Source organism: Hibiscus syriacus, unplaced genomic scaffold, assembly GCF_006381635.1.
Source record: "Hibiscus syriacus cultivar Baekdansim isolate YM2019G1 unplaced genomic scaffold, ASM638163v2 tig00110610_pilon, whole genome shotgun sequence".
Taxonomy (NCBI): Eukaryota; Viridiplantae; Streptophyta; class Magnoliopsida; order Malvales; family Malvaceae; genus Hibiscus; species Hibiscus syriacus.
Genome location: NW_024062800.1, coordinates 1,349,291 through 1,359,722, shown reverse-complemented (window position 1 = coordinate 1,359,722; position 10,432 = coordinate 1,349,291). Strand labels below are relative to the sequence as shown.

Below are 10,432 nucleotides of genomic sequence, written 5' to 3'. Positions count from 1 at the left end.
TCTTTAATCTTCAATTGATGGTACCCCGGTTGAAGATCAATCTTTGAAAACATTGTTGTGCCTTTTAACTGGTAAAACAAGTCATCAATACTCGGAAGAGGATACATGTTCTTCACCTTCACCTTTTTTAACTTCCTATAATCTATGTATAATTGCATAGATCCATCATTCTTCTTTACAAATAGCACTGGTGCTCCCCAAGGTGACACACTCGACCTGATAAAACCACTTTCCAACAATTCTTGTGACAAGAACCCTTTAACTCTCTGAGTTATGTTGGTTCCATCATCTATGGAGTCATCGAGATCAGTACAGTACCAGGGAATACTTCAACCCTGAACTCTACCTCTCTATTAGGAGGTAGTCCCAACAATTCATTTAGGAAAACATCAAGGTACTCTGTAATAGTGGGAATATCCTCTAATCTTGCTTCAGAAGTTCGAGTATCTAATACATTGGCTAGGAATGCTTGACACCCTTGTATCAATAACTTCGTAGAAGAAATAGCTGATATCACTTTAGATAAAGGATTTATCCTTTCCCCAACTACTATCATCTCTCAGTCTCCAAGTCTTTTACTATGACTCATTTTAAATGAAAATCTACCATGGCATGGTAAGTGGATAACCAGTCCATGCCCAAAATAATTCCAAACTCCTCTACAGGTAGCTACAATAAGTTCCCCAAAAATTTAATTCCTTGAATTTCTATCGGGCAACCTTTGCACCATCTAGTAACCCTCGCACTCTAACCCAGTGGATTTATCGTTATAATATTACTAGAAGTTTATTCTAAATGAATTCCTTGTTCTCTTCACTTTTTTACTAATATATGGAAGTGAAGAACCAGTGTTAATTAAAACAAAAACAGGTACACCATAAAGAAAAAAGTAATTGCTATGACTTTCGGACCATCTTTGTCTTCAATGGTTTGATATTATAAAATCTTGCCAAAGTGCACGTCTTTTATTGGGGAATAGACTCTGAGGGTCCTCTGCCTCTACCTCGAACTCTCTAAGAAACAATAGCAGATCATTCTATCTGGGTGGGTCCTTCAATTGCCAACAGATAATCTTTCATAAAATGACTCATCTCAACACAACAAAAATATCCCCCGGTAACTCGTCAGCATACTCCCAAATGACATTTACCACATATCTCACAGTATCAAAACTCTCTCTGATCAACTCTAAGGTTTGAAACCTCTGCCCCTTTTTAACTGAGAGGTAGCTTAAAATGACCTAAATCTCTTGGATGGTTGGAACATCTACTCTGTAAACTTCTCATTTTGTATATGTTCTAGGGCTTTAGCTCAATTTATTATTTCCTAAAAGGTTGGCAGCTTTAACGCCAACATAAACTCTATCAACCTTGGACGCAAACCCTCAATAAACCACTCACATTTGTCAATCTCGGTTGAGATTAACTCTGAGGTAAACCAGTTTAATTTTGTAAATTCATCCTAGAACTCATAAACACTGCGATTGTCATGCTTCAAATTCAAGAAGTGTTGCTTCATTTCTCTAATGAATTGACTACCAAGAAAAATTACTACGTCACTTGGTCTAGAGGAATATGCATCGTGGTGTTCGTCCATCACATCCAAGTTGGACCACGAAGAGGAGAAATCACTCCATCTGACCTTTCTTGATCCGAGCGATGAAATCCATCTAACATTACTTTCACATCATATAACTACAGATCGGCTACCGCTGGACCCTCCTCAGCTTCTCCCACTACAATAAAATATACCTTTAATGACACACGCTAATTTATGACTTACAAAACATGTGCGTCATAAAATAAATATAATATTTTTTAAAATCTGAACGATTTATGACTTACAATAATGTGTGTCATATTTAATAGTCATAATACAACAAATTTATCAAAACACGAAATACACTTTTAATTGTGTGTCATCTATAAAAGTCGTCTTTTAATTTTACCCCGTTATTTTCATCTTTTCCCGCTTTTTTTTCATTTCCTTTCCTCGGATAACAGGAAGAAGAAAAAAAACTCAATTTGGGATCATCAGCTTCAATCTTAAGAATCAAGTATGAAACCCTAATTTGATTTATAGCTTCTCGTGTGTGCAAATATTTCCGTGGAAAAACCAGCAAAGGAACCCCAACGATTTCTCCAAGGCCATGGCAGCAGATTTGAGCACTTCACACTCTGAACCCAAGTTTTTATTTTTACTATTGTTTTGTTGCACTTATGTCGTTTCATGTTTATTTCGTAGTTTAATTTTCATTCGTAATGATTATTACTTTATTGTTGATTAAAAGGAATGTATTATCAGTTGATATTCCTTGATTATTGTTTATTTTTTGCAGAGAAAAGCTAGAGATGGAAATTAAGGATCCAGTAGTTGCAAGAAAAGTTCAGAAGGCAGACCGTGAAAAATTGAGGAGGGACAAATTGAATGAGCAGTTTTTTGAGTTGGGAAACACGCTTGGTAACTTAGGACGATTAATCGATTGTTTATTGCTGATAATTAATCATATGGCATTGGATTTGTAAATGTTACTAGGAAAACTCAGCCTTTACAGTTTCTAAGAGGTCTTCATTGAGTTAGTGTAGACACTATTGAACTCGGAAAACTCTTCCTTTTCGGTAGCTAAGAGGTCTTCATTAGGTTGGAAGAGTGACAACTGAACCATTGCATTGCCATTTGATTGTTGATGCTCATCTGATGTATTCGATTATTATATATCGTTGTGTGTATGCAATCAGTTCAAGGTCGAGTTTGGGATATCTACTCAACTCGGTTAACTTGAAGCTTCTGGTCAATTTCATGTAATTTGTTTCATGTTTTGAGCACATAGCTTAAAAGTATTGCTTACGGCAGCAAATAATAAAAAAGAGTTGCTTGGATTATCATGTTTTGTGGAAATGCTCAGCTTTTTAATAAATTGTTTCACTCTTTTTTGATACATATTTTAAGATCTATTTGAAGTTAATAGAAAAAGTATATACGTTTATTCATTCTGGTATATGGTAATTTGCTTCAATTGTAAATGATAGTTTCATATCTTCTTCTCACATTTTTTCTTGTATCAGCCTTCTGCAACGACAGATAAATCTTGCTCAGCATCAAGTTAAGAGGGTAGAATCTAAACTATTTACTTTGTTAACACAACCACCTAGTTGTCATTATTTTCTCTAAATGTTAGCAACATTTTCAATTTACAGGAACAAAATCAAGGCATTAACTTGTGGAGTACCCTTCCTATCAATTCAACCACTCCCTATGGGGCAAAAAAAGGCAAACTTCCAGTGACTTGGCCTCATGTAGCAGGTTGTCTTGCACCTTCGTCTGGTTTGAGTTCATGCTGGAAAATCTGATCTCTTTTTTACTTGTGTATATTTGAAGATGGGATGAATATTGGATATCTGATCTATTTTGACAAGAAGAAGGTGCACACAACATTGGCCTTGCTTTATTTTTTTGGCATTGAAATTATATATATGTTATATATATATCAAAGTTGTGGTTTTTATCTTTTCAGGCTTGAATGAATCAATTGACCCAGCACCACTGAATGGATTGCCTTTGGATGTAAGTGGCATGTTAATTAATATTTGTTGGAGCCTTGCGAACACCAACTTTTACACTTTTTGACACCGTAGATGTTTAAATCCTGCCAAGTGTAAATAGAAGTTTGCTTAAAGTTCCACTAACAGTTCTGTAATTGAGCTTGCTTACTTGATTTGGGTTATAGTTTAAATTTACTCTTTCAGGCACCAAACTATCATCAGCAATTTCAGATATTGAATTGTCAACCAGAGTTGAGAATAACAGACTGGTCAGTTGAAGCAGTAACATAAACTTATGGGTATATATTATTGTCATTTTGTTTTCGGTAAAGATAATATGTATTTTGCATCTAATGGATTTGTCACTAGGTACTCTCTGTAAGATGTTATGATGATATGTATGCTATCAACCCTCCTTTAAATAGTCATAAATTAAAAAGAGATCTTACTGTAGTAATTGCATGCAACTTAAAACTTATATGGTTGTGTTTATTGGTTTCACTTGTTAGAAGCTCTTTCACTCTCGTTTTGGGGGGAGAATTATCATGCTTATTTTCTCATTAGTGGCTGATTGGCGATGAACCAGATGCCAATCCAAACAGCACAAACAGAAGAACATCAAAACCAATATAGTTTGCTGCAATAACTGCAGGTAATATACAAGTAACTCTTAAGGAAGGCTGATGCTAATGCTGATGCTATTGCATCTTCCGTCTTGGTTGAAAATCCTAGAAAAGTCTCTGTCTATGTGCATGTATAGTATGGTATCTTCTTATAATTATATTTTCTTTGATCAGACGGGTAGAAAGAAAAAGAAATTATCAAATTCAACAACAGCAGATCAGAAATTGGTATGTCATCAAACTTCAGAAAATATTTGATGTCTTTTCCTTTGCCATTGACCTGTGATATATGAGGGGATTTATTCCATGTTAGTGGAGAATGTCGTCATATTTTCTTGATCTATACTTTGTATGATCTTATTTTTTTTCTTATTCTTTGAGTCGATCTTTTCTTCTTCTTCTTTTGTTTGCATCATGATTGTTGCCTGTTTCATGGAATGTTCATCTGCAGGATTTTATCAAGGCTGAGGAGCATAAATGACACCGTTGATTCTTTTCATGTAATTATCATGGAAAATGGCGGGGAACAGATGTTGCTATAAAGAGAATAAAAAAGCTTGATAACCTTTTTCACTTAAGTCTCATGAACTCAAAGATGAAAGATGAAGCTTATGAGCAATCACCTATGACACCAAGGATGGTGTTTTTAGAAGTTTAATGTGCATATTAGGAATGTGTTTGTTCTATATATTGCAACTAATTTTAACTGTTACAATTATTTTCAATTATTTCTTGTGTATACGCCCGGATGGCGAGGGCATATTAATAGAACTTTATTATGCCGTGATATTTTGTATCGACATATGATTACAATATTTTTGATAACTTAATGTGAATATATTGTATGCAAATGGATTGCTTATATATATAATATGATATATATATTTAGTATTATGAGGCATTAAATGTGATTTAGTTTGATTATTTGTCAATCTACAATATATATATATATAATTTACGAAATACAATCACGACACACGAATGTGTGTCATTTTCATTTATGACGGGGGTTTCAATGACACGCAATGTAAGTCATAAATGCGTGTCATAAATTTATGACACACAAATGTGTGTCATCTTCATTTATGACGGGGCTTCAATGACGCGCAATGTAAGTCATAAATGCGCGTCATAAATGCGTGTCATAAATGCGCGTCATAAATTTATGACGCACAGTTGCGCGTCATCTTAAATTCATGTCGGTGGCTTCAACGACAGACAAATATGTGTCATCCGCACCCATAGATGACGCGCAATGCGCGTTATTAAAGGGGTTTTTTCTACTAGTGTCCTTTGAACTCTGGTGCACCCAAACTTTTTAATTTGTTTGCTATAGACATTCAAGAAGCTTGAGGAGTAGGGGGAGGAGCATACTAATAACGCTACAAAATATCCTCTAATGCTTGCAGAAACATCCCCTGATCAGATGCAGGCGCTCCTAGAGGTGTTGGAGCTCCATGTTGTTCTGACTGAGCAGGAGGTTCAGTACACACCTCATTACTACCATTAGCCCCCTTTGGGATCTCTTGCTGTTCATTCACTCTCCTCGATGTTTCTGATTCAGACATTTACAATACAAAAAAAATACTTAGATTAGGAAGGAGCGAAATCCGTATATAAACACCATATCAATAGCTTTTAATATCCTAGTGGCATGTACAAACTTTAAATAACTTATAACTTCAGTTTAGGCCGAGAATCAACTAAACTTGCAGTTCTGATACCAATAAATGTAGCATCCTCAACTTATATATGTTCTCGTACACGATTTAAAGATGTCACATTAGTTGAATAAAACATTTATTGTCCAAAAATCGATAAAATTTTGTTTTAATTTAAAAAACAGCATTAGAATAAGTAATTGCATTTAAAAAATATGATATAAAATATTTAAAATAATATTGATTCATTGTATGATCAAAAGAGTTCAGACATATTCGAATCAGAGCATCATAACAAAATTATATACATGCCAACAATGAATATAAAAAAACATCATAAAGATGTTGTACTGATTTTCGATGTCTAATTTGTTCTACCAAAATGTAGGATGTCCCGCATGGCTCCCTATTCTGTTGCCATCGTTTCTCCTACGTGTAAATCAATCACATGCTAAGTATTCCACTAACTAAGGCAACATAATAACATAATTAAAATATTTAACATATAAGGAAAACCATTTCAAATATAAACATCATCAAAATCAAACATGTATATAGTTTATTTCTAATCAAATATACGTAATAAAATAGTATTAAAAATTCTATAAATTATTGTACTGAGTCATTATAAATTTATACTTTTCAATTTTAGATCATATCAATTTCTTATTTTATGCAAATTAGATCATGTATTTTCCTATTGTATTTTCATGAGAATATATGGTACACGAGTCAGATATCTAGTGAGCGTGCTATAAGTAGTCAAAACTGTCAGAACAGATTGCACCGAGTCACTCCATCTTGTACATCACTAAGATACGTCGAGTCAGAGCCTCAATGACCCATATTGGTGTCGTATAATACACATATAAAACCAGACATATCGCATTGGATCACTCCACTAGGGTACGCCAAGTCAGAGCACGAGTGATCCATCTTGGTGCCATATCTGAAACATATGCAGATTCGCTCCACTTCATGGCATGCTATTGTACCACTAACCCTCATTCTCATACGATGGGCTTTATTTAAAATCATATACTAATTTGCATAAAAAATAATTCAATCAAATATAAAATCATTCTTATAAAAAAGTAGATTTTGGGTCGTTCATACCCAAAAATATTTAAATACAATGAAATAAAATAATAGTAAATTGTACTTATTCTAAATATAATTTAAAAAACATTTACTTTCAGATCTATCGAGGTTGACTCGTCGCAAGTCACCCTCGTATTATTTTTTATAAAAATTAGTTGCACTCACTTGTGGCATTAGTAGCTTGTTTCATAATATCGATTTACTCTTGAACTTTATCCTTGTATCTCTATTTGAACTTATGAACGATCATGATCTACATGAATGTCAATTATCCCGACATAACAAATTTCGAACATGAACTAGTATTGCAACTAATAGTAATAAACTCAATTTTGAATAAAATTCTGAAAATTACCATCATCTCATATTTGATATGAATTTCTCTCCCTTAACTTAAATCAAACTTTATTTCTTTTAATATTCCCTTCTAAGCCCTTTTTAAATTTTATTCTTTATCAAATATCCCTTTAAATTGACACTTCCCCATTTCACCACCAGCTTCCTTCAAACTTCCAATTAAGTCCTTAAACTTATAAACTCTTCCAAGTCATTCCAATTTACTTTTTTATATTAAATTTCATCATAAGACCTTAACTTCTCAATGATTACACATTAATCCTTGAAATTGACACACTATGCAAAAAAATCCCTTAAAGTCTAACAAAGTTCCAAATTGTGTTCCAAACATCATGTCAAGCACCTAGAATCATTTCTACATTCCATCTAAACCATTAGGAATTTTTACAAAAATTTCCCTTAATTTCTCACTTAGGTCGAAACTTTGCAAACTTCACCCTAATGGTCTCCAATTTGATTCATTCAAATTTAGTCATCATTGCATCATTTCTAATCCATTCCAATCAAGTTCAAAACAAAACAAAACAAATTCAACCAAATTCTCACCAACCAAGTTCATGGGTGAATGCTTCACTCTTGTTTTCTATTGGTTTCCAATTCAATTACATATTAGTATTTTATTCTACAACACTCCTAACATTCATTTCTAATTTTAATTCAATGAATTTCCATGAATTCAAGTCTCTCCTTCATCCACATAAATCTCTCGCTTCCACCATTCAACCATGAAACAAAGAAATATTTACACCAAATTGTAGAGAGTTTAATGGAGATTATTTTTCTTATTTCACACCTTAGCCCAAAATCTTACTAAATTTGATCAAAAATGGAAAAGAAAAGAAATTACTCACCTTAGCTATGATTTTCAGCAACCTGCTGGAGAATAAGGTGGTGATTGTTTTCATTGTTTAAGGTCTTCAAAGCTCTTATGTCTGCGCCGCACAAACCACGAGTAGACATTAGGCTTCGCATACCGTTTGTTTTTTTAGAAGACAGAAGCTCTTCTAACGTTTGCGAGTGGTCTGCGCGGCGCAGACGTGGCCTTATGTCTGCAGTCGTCTTTTAACCTCTTCAAAGAACCATTTTTGCTATTAATTTTTTAAAAATTATAAAATGTCATTAAATTTAATGAATTATTACAAAATAGTCACTATAATGTTGTAATAAATTATAAAAGTTTGATAATATAATAATTATTTTATAGTATTTAGATAAATTTATTAATAATTTTATAATCTTTTAATAAATTTAATAAGTATTTTATAATTTTTTAAACTTTATTGACGAAAATGATCATTTGTATATAACTCAACGATATCTAATATACTTTATTTGAAAAAATATATTAAACTTAGTAAAACATATTATACAATTAAACTTAGTAAACTTTTTTTATATATAAAAACTTTGAAAATCACGGGGACATACAATTATTAGCATTAAAAGACAAAATAAATGTTTTAATCGATTGATTTAATAATAATTTTTAAAATGATATATAATATTAAAACCAAAATCTAATAGTCCGTAGATGTAATAATTTATAATAATAAAATTCGTATAATATTTATTTAATATATATTTTTAAATAAAATATATTAGATATCGTTGAATTATATACAAATGATCATTTTCGTCAATAAAGTTTAAAAAATTATAAAATACTTATTAAATTTATTAAAAGATCAGTTTATTTATATTTCAGTTTATTTTTGCAGTCTGCAGACGTTAAAAACAAACAGTCTTCTTCTTGCAGACTGCAGACTTTTGGTCCACCTCTTCTACTGCAGATGCCTGCATATGTGATCCGCAGACTGCAGACCTTTTACTTTTGCAAAAACAAACACCACCTAAGAGACTCCCATAATTGTTTTTGGAAAAAAATCCCCCAAATTTTGACTTTTAAAACCAATAAAATATTTTTTATTCATTTTGGCCAAAAACCCAAATTGCCATTAATGAATTCCCTAAATTATAACTATACCACTCCATTATCTCTAATTTAATATTAAATATATGTAATAATCTCATCTCTCAATTTTTCTTTTGACCCTCCAATTTTCTAAAATTTCATTTCAGTCACTAAATTGTATTGTCTCACTTTATAGTGCAATTCTCACCAAATTCCACTTATCCAACTTAAATTTCACTAATTAAAGATATCCATATAATTGTTCTAACCCAAAACTACCTTCCTTCAAATTTTTGTAGGCTTTCGATTCGATTCGGTTATCCGAGTATTATAGGGATCTTCATAATTTAATAGGCTAAGATGCAAACTCCAAATTAAAAATTTAAAACCTACTAAAATAATTATCTTGGGATGAACTAATTATTTACATACCCAAGATATAAATTTTAAAAATTTACAATTTTTAGTCCCTAAACTTTTACAACTTCACACTTTAGTCCTAAACTTTTAAATTTTTATATTCCATTCACTAGTCTAAAATTTGTGATATTAGAGTGAAGCTGACAATGAAGTTCCAACCATAGTTCATCGACTATTCCTTGCTACATGTAGAGCGATAATCGATATTGAAAAGAGAGAAGTTACCATGTGCCTTGATGACAAACACATTTCCTTTAATTGTTTTAAATCATATTACAAATGATGATAATGTTAAATGCCATGCTATTGACATCATTAATGAAATTGTGCATGAACATAGGGTTGAATATCATAACATTCAGATTGATATTCTTGATGTAGTGACAATAAAAGAATCAGATAAGCCAAAATTGTGAAGAGACTAAGTCTAGAGGTGACAAACGTGTAATTCAGATCAGGTTTAGTTCACGTCATTTCAATCCAGATCATTTCTTGTTTAACTTAATTCAGATAAGGTTCAGGTCAGGTTGAGTCATTTCAAGTTTCGATTTTATTTGGGTCAATAGTAAGTCAGGTCAGGTCATTTCGGGTCTTGGAACCCCTAGACCTAACCTAGGACTTACGACTGAGTCAGGGTGACCACGTTGATCACACAAATGATCCACGAACAAATTTTTTTTGATAAATCATTTTCAAATCATTTACCAAATATGAAATCAGAAGAAAACACATGCCATATTTTAAAAAAAAATTAAAAAATTAAACCCCATACACTATATAATCGAGACCATACCTACGTTAGCTAAATTGATAATA

The 10,432-nt window shown here is 32.2% G+C and overlaps 1 long non-coding RNA gene across 1 annotated transcript; it reads left to right on the top strand.

Annotated features, from left to right (window-relative positions):
- The first annotated feature begins 3,023 nt into the window (after nucleotides 1–3,023).
- Nucleotides 3,024–3,549, top strand: LOC120135646. Its single transcript, XR_005517280.1, has 3 exons — nucleotides 3,024–3,111; nucleotides 3,198–3,303; nucleotides 3,515–3,549. It is a non-coding gene; the product is annotated as an uncharacterized LOC120135646 (long non-coding RNA).
- Nucleotides 3,550–10,432: the final 6,883 nt, after the last annotated feature.